This window comes from Anomalospiza imberbis, chromosome 7, assembly GCF_031753505.1.
Source record: "Anomalospiza imberbis isolate Cuckoo-Finch-1a 21T00152 chromosome 7, ASM3175350v1, whole genome shotgun sequence".
Taxonomy (NCBI): domain Eukaryota; kingdom Metazoa; phylum Chordata; class Aves; order Passeriformes; family Viduidae; genus Anomalospiza; species Anomalospiza imberbis.
In genome coordinates this window covers 26,787,685-26,804,536 of record NC_089687.1, presented here as the reverse complement: position 1 = coordinate 26,804,536, position 16,852 = coordinate 26,787,685, and positions in this window count along the sequence as shown.

Sequence of the window (16,852 nt, the reverse complement as noted above, 5' to 3'; positions counted from 1 at the left end):
TGGAAAAATAAACTTTTTTTAAACTGTGCTTAGCACTCAGTTTATTAATTGTTATGAAGGATTTTTTTTTTCCTTATGTGTAGTGGTAGAGTATTACCTAAACAAAAATCAATTCTTCAGCTGAGTTACCTTTGATAACTGCAGCCAGTGTAGCTGGTGTTTTCCTTTAGAATTCAACTTCTGAGCAGCGCCTTGGTGCTGAGCTGCCCATGGCTCGTGGCCTGTAAGAGCAAGTGGATCCCTGACAAGATTGGTAAGAAGTTACTAATGCACTGTTCTGCCACTACCAAGAATATGAACTGCCTTTTTCCCCCCCCTTAGGAAGGTTGCAATGAGTTTAACTGCTCTAATTGAGATTGCCTGGGTATACTGAGACCATTCCAGTTTATCTGCTTTCTGCTAGACAAGTAAGATAAATCTAAGGTGAAATGTTTAAATGGGCAGCAAAGGTATTAAAATGTATTCATAATAAGATAGAAGAGTTGACTATTAGTGCCTTTAGGTTTTTTTATTGTAAATGCATTTTCAAACAGGAGTCCTTACCAGACATAAAGTTCAGTTTCCTCTGAACTGTTAATGTTCTTCTTCAAACGTATCCGATAAATTATGTATGTACTGTTCAAGAAACTGTTGTGTATAATTTACCCTAATCAGGAAATTTATATGAACATCAGTTGCTAGTAAGTCTAATCAATGGATTGAAATGGAGAGAAGTTATTTTTGCATGGCCACTTTTTTCTTCCTTTTGCTTATTCCTTTGATAACAAGAGAATGAGATCTACTTTTTTCCTTACGTAGCACATTTTAGTGGTTTATCATTGCAAGCCAATGTCCAGTGCAGGTCAGCTTCCATGTCACAAGGCAGCCCATTGGAGCTCAGTCATGAAGCAGCATGTCTTTCCCTCTCCTGCTCCCATGCTGAGAATGATGATTTTAATACCCAATAGAACTAGAGCTTCTACTTTTTTTCTCTTTCAAAATGTCTGTGACCCAGAGATAGTGAGTGGAGAAGAGGAAGCAAATTTCAAGTTTTTCAGTGCTGGATAGACCATACATTTATCTGCCATCACCTCCTTTAAGCAGGTAAAGGAATAAGTACTCTGGGTTCTAGTTTGAGCTGTTAAACTCCTCATCCTCAGCAATGAGCTGCATATCCGCAAGGGCTACTGCTGAAACTTTGTAAGTGTATTCAGCTCAAGTGCTAAATATGATCAGTGAAAATAAACACTGCTGATAGACTGCAGTCACTGTAAGCCAGGTCACTGCATTTCAAGTTGCTTATCAGTTCAAGGTGATAAGATTGGTTTTCTCACGCGTGGTTTTCCACAGACGATGGTTTGGGCATTTATGTGCAGTCTTGCACCTTAAAATAGTAATAAAGCCTACAGTTATAGCTGGGAAATACTACAACCTCTTTGCACAGAGAAGTGGTGATTCTTACCTAAGAAGTGTGACAGGCCTTTAATTGTGACCCAAACCTTTTATCTTTTTACAGTAGATTTGAGGCTTGTACAGCCTCCTCCTATAAGAAATAATTGTGCATCAAAGACATTTATGTAGAGCCTGAACTAGTCACTAGTTTTTGTAAGGGAGGTGATTCATCCCAAAATGGATCTTTTGTCTACTGATAAAGCAAAACCAAAATCCCAGAACTAAAGTTAGAGTAAGGATAGAGGCTTTGAATATTTTGAATGCAGATAGAAGAGTTAGCCAGACTGATGATGGCACTTAAAGCAAAACAGCAAGACCTGTGGAACAGAAGGATCTAAAATGATATATGATTCTTTGAGCATTTTACCAATAGGGGTTACTCTAAGCCAAAATTAGCAGTGGAAAATGGTTGATGAACTAGAGCTAAGCCTAGAAGAGGGTGAATGAGGGTGTTTCAAAGGGATGGTTGGCAGTTTGAAAGGGATATAATGTGACTTCTGAAAATTACTCTCATGTTGACTGAGAGCTGGAGGGGCAGGCAGCCTTCTTCACAGCCCATGGTAAGTTTTAATTCATAGCTGACAGTCCAGTGGACTGAGCAGTTAAAGCCCCTACCAGGGGAAGGGGTTCCACACAGCCTCCACTTCACTGCCAGGAACACAACCACCAGCCCAGCCTTCTGGGAGCTGTCAGGTGCTCATCTAGTGACAGTGCAGCCTTTGAGTGTGCTGGTGACAACCTCTCCTGTTCCCTCTGAGGGGACCAGTTCTGTGAAGTACGTGGGCCTGGCAGCTTCTGGGTTGAGGTTCTGGAGATTTCCTACCTCTTTCTCCTTGTTATTCACACTGACCCAAAAGGAAAGTCATGCTGGCTGTCAGCTGCAAAGCACCTGGTTAAATTAGTGGTTTGGATTTTGGTGGGGGCTTATTTAGTTTGGTTGGGGTTTTTTTGTCTGGGCTGGGTTTTTTTGAGTGGAGTTTTCTGCTTGTTTTTTCTCCTTTGGAACGGAACAGCTGTGTGTTGTGCTCTCATTCCTGCTCTGCAGGATGGGCATCAGTGAGTGCAGGGGCTGCTCACTGTGCTTCTGCTGGGCACCCTCTCACCAGAGACATCATCCAGCTTTTTGAGTTGCTACTTAGCACCATGAAAGCCCTTGTCAAGAAATGAGTGTTTTCTTCAGGCTAAGACCGTAGTCTTGGAAAACAGATGTTTGGGGATTTTGTTTATTTGTTTGTTTGTTGCCTGGGAATTTGCTTGGTAGCATTCCCTGTGCATGAGGAGTTGCTTTCATGGGAACACTGGGGGACGCTGCTGCAGCCCTGCCTTGCCCTGCAGCAGCCCCTCACCCCAGTACCTAGAGGCCATGGATGTGCACTTCCTTTCAGTCTCCTGCTCCTGCAGGCGTCCTGCTTGTTCTACCGATCCTGAAATTGCTCCTACCACCCACAGACACACATCCTCTACATGCCTGCCCTGTGTCCATGCCTATGTGCAGTAGCTCTTGTTGGGCATCAGAAGCCAAGTAGAGGCACCCTGTTTTTGCTGTCACAGAATGAGATGGGCGGGCACTGTGTACCACTCCAGAGCCCTTCTGCTCTGCAGTGGAGAAGTTCTCCAGAGCTATCCTGGGATTTTGTGTGTCCCTGCAGTGAGAGGTGCCTGGTGTGGAGACACAGAAGTAACTGCTCAGGGGTCACAAAGGCTGCCTGCAGTGGGAGGGACTGAACCACTGCTGTTTTTCAGGTAAAACTTTCAATTCACCCATCCCTCTCAAGCTATTTCTTCACATAGAAAATCCCACAAGTCGGCTTCCTGCTGTCTGTGCGGCATCCTGGTGCCTGTGTGGTCCTTCAGCAAGGCTTCACTTTCACTGGAAAAAATAATAATTTTATTATAAACTATAGGCAGCTCAGCAGTAGCTTCCTGTTTCTCAGGGAGAAGCACAGCAGCATGCTGTCTTTTGAAGCAGCTTAAAATTTGGAATAGAAATCTTCTTGTCTGAGTTGTCAGGTTCAGCCTCTGTGCCTTTCCAGCCACGGGGTGTGATGTGCAGCCCTCGGCATCAGTCAGCCTTGCCCCCACAGAGCTGGTGATGCCCTGAGATGGAGGCTGCCTCTTCTGGCTAACATGAAGTGCTGTCAAATGCTCCATCCACGCTTGCACTTCCTTATGCTTAATTAGCCCCTGCTGGAAATCCAGGAGCTCCTGCAGTGAGTGCTTGTCCTCTGAGGGTGAGCCCTAGCTCTGAGCTTTTCTTTTCTTTTCATGTCCTTTGCACTCTGTTGTATTTCTTAAGCAAAAGGTTATTCTTCTTACAGGGGTGAGCATCCCTATGTCCAATGACTCACAGGTTTTCAGCAGTATTAATCTACAACAGATTTTCTAATGTTTAATTTCTCATTCTAGTTACTGTCCAATGGAAACAGCAATTTTGTCTCTACAGACCTCAAGCAAAATGTAGTGAGTGGCAGACAGTGATGTTCTTGTGCAAAATTTGTGAAGGAGGTACTCTGGACAGAAAGGTTGGGGCAGGACTGAAGTGCTAGGATGAAGTGGGAAAGCTGGGCTGACTGTGTAAGCCAGGAAAGGGCTCCAAATGTAAGGGGAACGAATTAGAAGAACTCTTGTTTGGATCACAGCCCACTGGACTTGCCACCTTTAATCTCTGATCTTCATATTGCACTCTTAAAAACTGAGATAATGCCTCCCAAATCCCACAAGAGTACAGGGCTCTAATTATCGCATTATTTATGAAGCACTATAAGAGCTCTAAATAGGATGTGATGTGGAAGTGTTGGGAAGAAGAGGAAGGAAACCTGTCTGACAGCACAATGGCTGCGAGCGAGGTTGTCTAAGTCCATGATGAAATCTCTCTTGATAAAACTACAGCCAGTCCCAGGGCAGCCACACTAAATTCCCTCTTCTTGAAAAGGATCTAAAACTCACTGTGCCAAAACACAAAACATTTCCTTTTGCAGGGTGTCAATAAGGTTGCTTTTATAGCAATGTAGAAGCACATTTAAAAATTACTTTTTAAAAACTGGTGTGGCCCTGGTTGGGTGGGGGGCAGCACCAAAACACGATCTCAGTCTTTAGTGCTGCTCTCTGCTGCAGGATCAGCAAGGTCACACACAGTGGAAGTTACTGTGGATGGGAGGCAGGCTCCTGTTTAGACAGCTATGAATGTAACACCATAACACTGCAGATAGAGATAAATGCAATATGATTACCAGTTGCTCAATCAGCGTATTGCAACAGGCTGAAGCAACCATGGGCAGTGCTGTGGCAAGGGAAGCTGCTTCCTCCCAATGGCCAGCCTTCCTGTGCCCACCTGGGAACAGCAGGACAAGGTAAAAATCTTCCCCTTAGTACAATTCTCCATGGCTCTGCTTGGTTCACAGTAAGGAGGTATGGGAAAGGAGGTGCCAAGTTGGGTGAGGAATGCCAAGAGAGAGATCCTGTGCCCAGACCCAGGTGTGCCACATGCAGTGCATGAGAGGCTCTTTGAACCTTTGCACCAGAGTGTCGGGCGCTTTCCTGTGAGACCCCTGTGCCAGAGCCCCTTGTGCTCCTCAGATCAACTGAAGCTTCTCAAGCAGGACTGATATGGGCCAAACCCACTCATGGTCTCCCCAGGAGGCAGTTTCAGCTACGGGATCGGTGCAAACAGCTCTTGCTCCTGCCTGACAGCGCATCCATGCAAACAGTCATATCCATCCATTAGAACCCCAGGGGTATGGTACTTCTAGACTGTAGTGGTTAAATAAAACAACCAAAGATGTGGAAATAATTTCCAGCATGTGCTGGATGTGTGAAGCTGTCACAGGTATCCACAGTGTAAAAATAGAAATTCAAGTCCTAGGATCTGTACTGTAGCATCCTTTAAACATGTCATCAAAAACAAATCAAAAGAAGGCAGCTTTGTCTAGACGCTTGTTTCCTAACACCAAATGCCAGGAGTTATTGCGCCTGTACCTTTCTGGAGACTTTCTGGCTGGGGAATGTTCTCTTTGCAGAGGAAATCCTTTTAACTTTCAGCAGTTCAAGACTCTAATTGGGTGAAATAATAGCTTGGCACTCCCCCAAGCAATATGATTTTTATCTTTTTTTGTTGTCTGCAAAAGCCTGACTTGTCCAATCCTATGAGTCACGGAGGGAATGTGGATGTCAGACTGCCCTTGAATGCAGGGATGGGCTTCTGGTGAGACTGGCATGGGGTTCTTGGTCAGTGACCAATGGAGATCTGAAACATCCTTTACAGAACTGCCTGCCTCTGGCCTCACCTGAGCTGAGGATGTGGTATTGATGATGTGCACATTTCTAGGCATCTTCATCCCCATTGAGTTATTCAGAGGAGGTTTTTTGTTGGCTACTGCTCTGGTTTCTCCAGGTGACTCACAATAATTATGGATTCATGCTTTTTCTTTCCCAAACACTAAATATTCATTAGCTTCAGCTAGCATGTTTAGATGTTTTCAGCTGAGACTTAGATTTTGATGGTTTATTTAGCCCAGAAATAAGCCTGATAGAATAAACAGTGGAGCTTTGAACCTCTCAGGCTTTTGTTTCTGTACAGCAGATTAAACAAACTGAGGTACTTAGCACAAGTCTCTTTTCCTTGTTCTGGAAAAAGAAATGACCTTGAGGCTCAGGGCACAAAGCAGCAGCCGTGGCTTTCACTGTAAGTGCCCTGCCATTCCCTGGGGTCCCTGGGGCTGTGCAACTGCCCACGGTGCTCTGGCACAGCTGTGGATCCTCCGGCCCAGTCCTGTTGCTCCTGTGCTCCGGGTCCAGTGTGTGCCAGGAACCACAGCTCAGCCGCTTGTGAGGACAAGGTGCTGGTTTAACTTGGAGATGCATCAAGCCAAAAAGTGCAGCAGGAAGCTGTGTGGATTATCTTGGGTCTTATCTTGGGTCTTGTCTCAGGTCTTGTCTGGCTCACAGAGTTTATCACCAGTCAGTTGAATTCCAACAGGACTGAGCCGGTCCCATCCCCACAGCTCCTCCCTGTGCTCTCAGCAGGGCTCCTGTGGGGCTGCAGGTGCTGGTTTTAGCCTCCAGACTGCGGAGAACAAAACCACACGTTGTGAAGTGCTGTTTCCCACCTCAGCACGTAAAACTCAGCTGCCCCTGGCGTCCCTGCCCTCACACCATCCTCACTGTCCAGCTGGAGACTCCATCCTCCTGTTGGGGATTGGAGCAATGGAGAAAGGGCCATAAATGAGTGGAGATGTGCAAACCAGGAAACTATGCTGAATTAAATACCTGTGAGGCAGATGGATGCAAAAGGCTAGGCAGCACAGAACTAGCTTGAGCTAAACTGGAACTAGGATTTCACCTTGAATCCTTGCCTTACTTGAAGCAAGATGTTCAAGCAGTAAAACCTTCATCTATAAGGAAGTGGTGGGCCTCCATGGACCCTCTGTGCAGGTCCGTGTTCTCTTTGTACATCCGCAGGACAGGCTGAATGCAGGGCCTCACCCATGGATGCAATAGGAGGCTGAATCTGGAAAACAACCAGGCACCCCAAACAAGAAAACATTACATGAGTGCCTGAGTGCTGTGCTTGGTTTGTGAGCAGCAGGGGCTGCTGGGCTGGCTCTGCTGTTCTTGCTGTACTTCACCTGTCACCTCTCCTGTGGGAGCAGCTTTTGATCATCCTCCTCCAAATTGTGCCAACAAATGCTTCTCCTGCTGCCACTGAAATACTTACTAGGTGAGTAGCCCCACAGCTTGTATCCTAGGTAGGTTTTGTCACTGTGAGCACAGCAGCCCCTGCTGCTGGTGGCCTCACAGCCAGTGTCCCAGCTGCTTGTTCAGGGCAGTTTGCAGGCAACATGGGATGTGGGTGGACTGTGCCACCTCCTGCCAAGGTCCCTGGCACCCTGCCCCAGCACTGGCTGCCCTGGGAGGTGCAGAACACACAAGTGAGCGGGGCGAGGGGGTTCTTGATGCAGGACACGACTCGTACTGTGCAAGTTTGTCTCAGTCTTACTGCGCCCTTCACTTTGCCTCCTGCCCGTGCTGCTTCCCTTGGGGCATTTTTTTCCTTCTCCTTTTGCCATCTTTACAGCTTGTTTTCCTTCCTGCATCTGCAAGGCTGCTTCCAACAAAGCCCTGGCAGACAATCTTATCTTGAAGCACAACCAGTCCTCCTCCTTTCACTAGGGTATGTGCTCAAACACTTGGCTGGAGCAAGGCCCGGGTGGGGAGCACACGCAGCCTTGCCTCTGGCACCGCCAGCTCTGGCCCCTGGCAGGGGCATGGCAGAGCCAGGGCCCAGCAGGGAGAGCAGGAGAGGGGCAGCTGCAGGAGCTGGGCCATACACAGGCACTCGCAGAGGTCTGCTCTGCGTGTGCCGTTTCTGAAGTGGAATGCTATTAATTAAATGGGTAGGAGAAATTACTGAGTCTATTTTTCCCCCTTAGCTTATTCACTTGATTTGAAAGGCCTTTTATTTTGTATTTATTTTTGTTTCCTTCCCTGAATTTGCAGGTTTAATATTTTGGTGATCAAAATAGATCTGCTCTGGAGCATCTGTGGGAAAGTGCCTCACACTTATTTCAGTAGAGAAGGCAGGGGAAGGCAGAATTGAGAACTGTCACTGCTTACGCCTTGAAGGAGATATTCCTGATAACTAGTGCACCTGAAATTATGAACGAAAGTGCAGATACAAATAGCAACAAAATTAATTAAAGGAAAGGGGCTGTTCGTTTTGCCTGAGCCCACCTTGCAAACCAGGGAATACTTCCTCTTATGTAGAAACAGGAAGACTGTGCTGTCCTGGCCAGGGTAGCCTGCAAGTCTCAGGTAATTTGTTTTGTTTATGTTGGGGCAGGATGGTGAAGTCAGTGGAGCTACAAGTGAAAGTCTTCATTCTCCAAAGGTTTGTAAAAGCTTATTATCTCTAGAAAAATCAGTAGAAAATTGAGTTTCTGGGTGCAGCATTTAATCTGGATCCAACTTTTACTGTGGCCAGTGGTGATCTTTCTGTTTGCTTTGAAAGGCACTGGTCAACGGCCTCAGTCTTACAGGCAAATGCTCAAGACACTTGTTCTGGAGTGAGGTCAGAGCCTTGTTCAGGAACCAGGCATCTGTTCTATCAGGCTGTTCACCTTTTGTTTCCAAAGTGCTACTGGTGTGCATTGTTCTGCCAATACAAGAGGCTGAGAAGACCACTTTTACCAAATGCTGTGCCTAAAGCACAAAGCAGGACTTGTAAATATTCCTTTATGCTAAATATTTTCCGATATGCTAGGCTGAGATTTATTTTTCCTTTGTTGCTGCCTCCAGCCCTTTCTGACTGGCATTTCCTGGAGACTCCTGATGACTTCCAGCAGCAGGCAGTGAGAGCAGGCACATCTCCTGCCGATCCTGGTGAAGGTTTTGCACAAGGCTTGATTGGATGCCAGTGGTGGTGGATGATCCTTCAATGCCCCGTGGTGCTGCCGTGAGTCACAAGTGCAGGTGCTGTGGGCACTGGAGCCTGTGACAAAGTAACAACACAGTCCAAGTGTACCTGTGCAATCGGAAGGTACAATCTAGGGTATAATCTAAAAGTGACTCCAGGCATTAAGAAACAAGACTTGTTATGTCCCACACCATATCATCAACTAAAAAAAAAAAAGAGATACAGTGTCTTTTCAGGTAGCAGCCTCTGGGGTTTGGGTGACTCCTGGTATACACCTTTCTAGAACCAATTTCTTTTCCTTTGTTTTAGCAGAATGTGTAGAAACTTAGGTTGATAATAGCTGAAATGCTGATTTATTCGCATGAGTCTCCAAGCTGTCAGAAATACCAGCCAGCATGAGACTTAAATAAATCACTGGAGCTCACAACTCTGACAGTTGAACAACTGCTGTTTGCTGAGGTCAAAGCTGCAATAAAGAACTTCAAGTGCATTTTTAACCTAAAAAAATATTTCTGGATGTAGAATAACAGGATCTTTCTCTGATTTCTCAATCAAATTTGCTCAACATGCAACTTAAACATCTGGGCTTCCTTTGGCTCTTAGCTGTTGCTTGCCATCCCCTCATGATGCTCTGCCCTTCAGAAATTGCTGCAATTAACTGTTTTGCCTACCCATAGTCAAGTTTCATGCCTGCAAAAGATACAGGTCTTTCTTCTTCTCTATTTTTAATTCACATCTCTTGTTTTTGGTCCCTGTGCTGTCAGCTCAATGGCAGAAACCACAGGAAATGCTACCCTGTGAGGGCAAGTCGCTTGAAACAGCAAGTCCTGCCCTCATCTTCCCCTAATTAATGAATTTGGATGGAGAGAGACAGGGGCCCACAGTGACCCTCGTGGGAGCTTGTATCAGCCACCCCTGCTCTCTGCTAGGGAAGGGTTTGGGCCAACTTCGTACAAGTTTTTGGTTAGACTGTCCTGCCAAGCAAAAAAATGAGTGTCATTACTCTGAAAAGTAGTGCTCTGGTTTTGGATCTGACACCGCCCTGCCATTGCATCATACAGACACATCATCAATGCCCTTCAGCTGGGCTCTGTGAATCATCACAAGATGATGCCTACAGGAAAGAGAAGCCAGCTTGGTGATGTCTTCTTCTGGCAGCTACTTCCCTAAAATGGACCACAAAGTCTGTGTGCTCTCTCAGGTGCCATTTATACAGGGAAGAGAGTTTTGCTTGTCTTTCAAAGACCACAGTTAAAAAGTGGTTTTATGCTTTATGCAAAGGTGGATTTTTCCCATGAACATGCTTATGAAAGCAAACAAAGAATCCAACATTCTTCCTGGGAGTACCCCCTTTATCCTAAGCCACTCTCCTGATGTGAGGGGGACAACCATGAGGCAAACCCTGCCGTGCCCACAGGGCCACATGTGCCACTGTCACCATGAAGGCACCCAAGGAAAAGGGTGGCAGAGACTCAAGGCTGCTCCTGTGTGGATGGGACATGCTTCCCATGCACCTGTGGGCTGGAGGAGACCGTCTGGCTCTGCACCTACCCACTGCACAGACTGCCCATCTTTGGTCTTTTTCCATTTACATGGGGATTAGTCATGCCAGGGCTTCGATGTTGCAACTTTGATGGTGTAATCCTGCCATGTGTTTGGCAACTCAGTGTCTTCTTGAACAAGATGGCAAAGTTTAATGTCCGATGTGAAAAACAAAAATATCTATAAAGGTGAGTATTAAAGTCCTGGGCGAATTAATGTGTCAAAAAAATGAGAATAGAAATGGCACAGAGGGGATTTTCTTTTTTTGATCTGTCATTGCAGACCACTTTCAACTGTGAATTTCTTGATAAACATTTAATATGCATTACACAATTCCATTTTGACATGAAATCTTCAGGGACACATAGTTCAAATACAGCAAAAGAAAGTCGCATTTCTAAAAGAAAGTGAAACCCTTCCCAGTCCATGTAATTATTTTAGTCTTTCCAGAGTTCTGTAATCTCTTCACATCAGTAGAGATGCTGCAGAGACCCTGTTTGCTTTGGCTGGTGATCCAGCAGAACTGGGATGTCACACTGACAGTGACCCACTGAAGTCCCAGGGGATGAGATGCTGGAGGGAGCCTGTGGGTACTGTGGTCCTTGTAATTTGTGACAAACATCACAGGCAATGAGCTGCCACTGCTGGGGACAGCCCTACCGCCCATCACAGTCACCCTGAGAAAAGCATGTACGGGGTGAGGAGCAGGTGTCTGGCTCTAAGCAAACTGTAAGGGCTCATGCAAACCTGTGGCTCAGGCCCATCCCCATCAAACAAGGTGTAATTCCCCTTCTGAGGTGGCTCAGTTTGGCCTCTTTAGATTCATGAATCAAAAGCACACCTAAAACTAGGCAACACCTTTACTCAAGCTGCACAGGCTACAAAAATACAGAATGCTTACTCTGGTTTGTTTTGTGTGGATTACATCCTGCTTTCAGTGAGTTTCTGTTAAACATATCAAACACAGTTTGGGGGATTTCCCTTCAGCTTCACAGCATCCTTCATTTCTCGCCCTCTGGGGTCATCGTGCTGCTGTTGCACTATGGGAACATAAGAGTTTTGACCAAATATTTGTGAAACTCCCTGCTCCATAACAAACCTCCTTGAGCTTTAACAGAGCCTGGACTGATGCTTTGAGCAGGGGAGAACCTGAAGGGTATGCATGGGCACCAAGCCAGCCCAAGGCCTGGGAGGAAGGCAAGAGTCCTGCCAAGCTGAGAGATGCTTTTGAAGGCTGCAGCTTCATCTGATATGATTTCATAAAGCTAACATTTAAGGGTCAGATAATGAGATATGCTGCCTTCAGACACTGCATACACAAGCCCAGCCTACTGCTAAGACAAAAGTGGCTTTAAGCCCCATCTATCCATCTATCTGATCCATCTGTTTGCCTTTTGCCAGCTGGCATGAAAGGTTCTTTTATCTAAAACTATTTCCAGCTATTTCTTCTCTCAGAATCTCCAAAGTGCTTTCATGATTTGAAAGAACTATTTCCAAGATTTTTGGCTGCACAGCATTTAAGCTGCAGATTTTACAACAGGTATTTGAGCACATTCCCTTGCTTTTGTAAGGGCTTTTATAGCAGGTCATCTGACATGGGAAGGGTGTGTCTCCTGCTCCAAATAGTCATTTTCTCAAGTTATTTTTGATACCTCTTTAGCAATTGCAAATTGGCAGCATATTTCTCCTGGTAAGCCAAGTCCAAAGAATGAGCAGGGAAGTTTCACGTGTGGGATGACCTCCAACTGGAATGGGGAGAGGTTCTGGGAGGCGAGAGGTGTCTCGCTGTGGTTGCATCTCTTTGGGACATACTGGGCTCTCGGATTTGCAGATGCCCTGTTTGAAACTACACAGAGCCCTCCAGGTGTGAATCCCAGAGCTGCTGCTGAGCTCAGTACTGCCCAGGGAATGGGATAGAGAGAATCCTTTTGCTGTTCTTTTGAGCCTGCCACTGAGACATCGGTATTTGTTTTCCCAGATCAGATATTTTTAAAAGACATTTTTATTGCTGTTCAGCACATGGTGGGCAGTGATGATTGCTATGTTTCCTTATGGCAGTACCCAGGCTACTGTATGTTCAGTTTTCTAGGAGTAGCTTTAGTCCTCAGTTAGCTTTTTATGATAGGTCCAAGTGGGAGGAACTGTGATGTGGACTGTACCTCACTTGTTTCAGGGAGCTTGAATAACATGTACTTGCCTTCATACCAAACAGCCACAGTTCCCACTTCCCTGGGGAGCAGCCACATAAGGGAGCAATCCTGAAGATTGGTCTGTCCCTCACAGTGATGCTGGATGGTGGCATAAAGCAGAGAACTTCAGCTACCTGCTGGAGAAGTGTTTGATGCCAGTCAAAGCTATTGCCTGCTATGTATGTATTTCCAATCTTTGTTTTGTTATGCTTTTTTTTTTGGTGTGGGTTTTTATTTTTTTGTTTGTTTGGTTTTTTTTTTTTTTGTTTTGTTTTTTGTAGGTTTTTTTTTTCTGTTGTTCTTTTTAATGTAGCAATTTGTGGCCAAATCACAGGGTCTTGAGGGAGCATTCTTGGATGAAAAAATTACTTCAGGATTTGGTCTAATATAACTTTAAGATAAAAACTTTTATGTAATCACTAATTCACAGTTGCAGTTGCTTTGGCTTCTCTCATTATCATTCCTAAGTTATTCTTTTCATGCTGGGAGTTGGATTTTCCTGGCACTGCATCTGTTTTCAGCAATGTATACACCACAATTGCTGACAACTAGGAGTTGGATCCCATGTTCCTCGACCCTGGCTGTAGCTTGTTTTTTCTGGCACCACTTTAAAGTCTCCCATCTGCACTTGTCTCCTGATGACCAGTGGCGGTCCTTCAGCTGTGTGAGAAGTGCCTGATGTTATCCTGTTGTTCTCGCACTCCTCCAGACCCGTTTCTCGGCTGGGCCGTGAGCACAGCCCGCGCCTGTTCCTAGATAGAGCCTTATCAGAGCCAGCCATGGCAATGCTCCCATCCCCTTCCAGCCCTCCCCTGTGCTTACTGGAAGGTCTGTTAGCTCTGTGCCTTTTAACACAGCAGAAACGCTGCTCTGCTGCTTCTCTGGTTTTCCAGCTCTCTCTGCTTTTCTGTAGAAATGTCTCCCTGCCTCTGTTCAGTCTAGGCTCTGTTGGAGATCACCTCTGCATCCTTCAGTTGCTGCGAGCCAGAAGGAGAAGCTGTGTACTGGTGTCTCTTCTTGCCTCTCATCTCCACTGGGCTATTTTTGTTCAAGCCTGGTGCTGGTTGCGCTGTATCCAGCTTACTCATAAGATGCCGCTGTTCCTCTTAGCAGTATTTTGAATGAGTACAGCTGTTCTATGCTTGAATTCCTCCTCCCCTGGCTTACCAGGAGTATGACTTTTTAAGGGATGTGTGCTGTTTGGTAACAAGCAGGTGCCCTTGCTCAGCTAGGAGGCTGGGTATTTCTCTGGGCTTACTCTGTAGTTTGATGTGGGCACGGTGTACTTGACAGATTAACAGTGTGTTCATTCCTCCTCCACTGCTTGTCTGGGTTTGTTTATTTCTGTTATTCCTGTTATATTCGGTTTCATTTGTTATTTTTGGCTTTGTTTTCCAGGTCTCTCTCCTTTACTTACTTTCGCTCAGGTTTAAGGAATCCTTCTTTGTGCTTTCTTAGTATTTTGAGGGAAAACTCATGAGTGTTTCGTGCTTTTTAATCGTGCCTCACCAAACAGGGCAGGCAGGAGCTTGCACATACATGTTCCTTCCCTGTCCTCATTCAGATGTCAATTGACTTTGATCTTCTCATACCTCCAAGCATGTGTTGAAGCTTTACTAGGCACTCAGGGTTTCCATTACCTCCACACCACAGCTGACATGATGTAGCAGTTTTCAGCCATCCCTCTTTTTGCTGTCATCCACTGGCCGCCGCCAGGAAAGCGTTACCCCAGGCTGGGAAATTACTGGGACTGACTCCCTCCTGGAGCCCAGCTCCCACCGGCAGCAACACTGGTGGTTAGGCACGTAGGCCTCCCTCAGTCAGGAGGGGAACAGTGTCCCAGCCTGGCTGCATTTCATGGAAAGCCATTTTTCAGCTGATTTCCTTTCCTGCCTGCCAGTGCCCCACTGGTTTCCATGGTATTCGTGGTTGTGTAGGGGTGGCAATTTCAGTATCCTGGCAGCCTTCCAGACTGCCTCTCCATAAAAACCCTGTATGGTTTCAAATGTGTATGTGTATATATATAAGGGGTTTTTTTCTTATTTTTCTTTCATCCCACAGAGCTGCTGTGTGCTTTTAAGCAGTTAATCTATTCCATCCTTCGCTTATCTCACAGGCACAGTGTGAGGTTGTGCCCATTCTTGCTGGCAAGTTGCTTTGAGGTTCCTCTGATGAAAGGTTTGCTGTAAAGGCAAAAAGTGGTCAGAGCCATGTTATCGCTCTCACTTCCAGGGGCTCATACAGAATATCCTGCTGAAAGAATAACATGGTCCCAATGACCACAAGCTGATTCTTGGAGCTGAACTTAAATGGGCTGGCACCCCCATCACTTCCATCCTATCACACAGGGGTTCCTTCCATGTCTTCATCCGCTTCCGAGAGCTGCTGTGGTCACTGTCGGTGGGTGTGAGCTCCCAGCCCAGCCACACATCTGCAACAGCAGTGCAGAAAAACATCAGAAAATATTTCTTGTTACAGAAGAGATTCTGACAATCCTGTTTTGTTTAAAAAACAAAACCAAAACAATCCAGGGCTTTGCTCTAAGCAATATTTGGAGTGAGCTGAACACACATCTGGTCTCAGCTTCACGCAGGCTTTCATAATGGTCTCTAGCCATAATAGTCTCATTTTTTGGAAGCGAGTCATTGCTGCTCTTCGGGTTGAATGAACTCTGATCAGGCATGGACCTCAATGCGTCAGGGTGAAAAAACACCTCATGTCTGGGCTGTGGGAGGCTGGAGGGGTTGGAGAGAGGGGGAGCTGTGCTTGGATACACACAGAATAGCCTCTGTTACACATAACTTGAGAAGAGTGATTAAATGGAGACCTTCTTGGCTAAAGATGGCAGGGCTGTGATTTGTGATTTTGGCTGTTATGGGCTGCGTTTCATCCGATAGGATACATCTGGCAAAACAGGGGAGTACCAGATTGAAGGCCCTCTTTGTTGAGATGGGTTTAATGGCCGTGAGTTGAAGGAAGATGGTCCTTGGTCTGCTAAAGGGAAAGGAGCTGTAAACTGCAACATGTATTAACTATTTCTATCTGTAGAAACCACAGGAAGAGATAATCCAGTAGTAACAGCTGCCCCTGGAATTATTTGTGCACATGTTTGGCTCCAAAGCTTTTTACCCAGCTGGCTGGAGGTCACAGTGAGTACAGATAAGTATTTGCCAAACGCTAAGGAGAAGACAGGACAAGGTCAGAAGCTCTTCTGGTAGCAAGGCAGAATATGTTTAGCAAATGCTGCTATCTCCTGAATTGGGGTGAGAGATTTCATCAACAAAATACGCAGGGGAGCTCTGAATACGAGTGGAGGGCAGGAAGAATATGCTTTACAGCTTTTGGTTAAGCCAAGAGAAACTTGAGTCTTGCTGTTTCCTTGTGAGTCAAGGACTATCTGTCAGCCTGTCCCAGGGACCTACTCCTGCTAATGAGCATTGTGAAACTTCCAAGCCAGTGTCACTGTCAACATGGCTCATAATAGAGATCTGAGTTTAGCACCCTCCTTTCTGTTAAATTAAAATGCATTTTCATTTAAATCCATATTCAAACATAAACCCTCTCCCGTAACATTTTCTCTCCTCCTTTCACTCCTCAGATCCTCTCTCTCCTGCCTACAACTTCCTCTTTCTGTTCAACATTTAGTTCAGGGTCCATGCTTCTCTTTGCCCTCATTTCACACCCCTTCAACCCTTCTGTTGCTGGGAATGTGAGTGCTTCAGCAGTTATGAGAGCAGAGCTATAGGGGTGCTAGTTTCTTCTTTTGCTAAATGCAACTTCTCCAGAGTTGAGGGGATGGTTGAAAGTAAATAAATACAAAAGTGAAACTAGCAAAAATGCTAGAGAGGGGAAAGCCTGCTCAGACATTGATTTGACTCAACTCAGAGGGGTAGGAAGTGACTGTGCCCTCAGTGTTACCTGCAGGCCCCAGCAAGCAGGACTGATGCTGGTGGCTGGAGTTGGTGTCCTGGCCTGTATCACTTCATGGAGAAGATTCCTGATGGATGCTTTGGGGAAGCAGTTAGTTGGGTTCATGTTTCCAAATCAATCCATGAGAAGCAAGCAGGGTGTGCAGAGGTACTGACTCATTTCTTGATCTGAATGAACAATCTTCTCAGATAAAAATGTCTCAAAATTGTCAGGCAACAGATGTCATGTTACAGGCAGAAGCAGAAGGGATAAAAATCTCCTGTTTGGTTTAGTAAAAGGTAATAATTTTACTTTTATCTTTCTCCAGGTGATGTTCCCAGAGCTGGCTGCATGCAGGAAAGGAATGCTG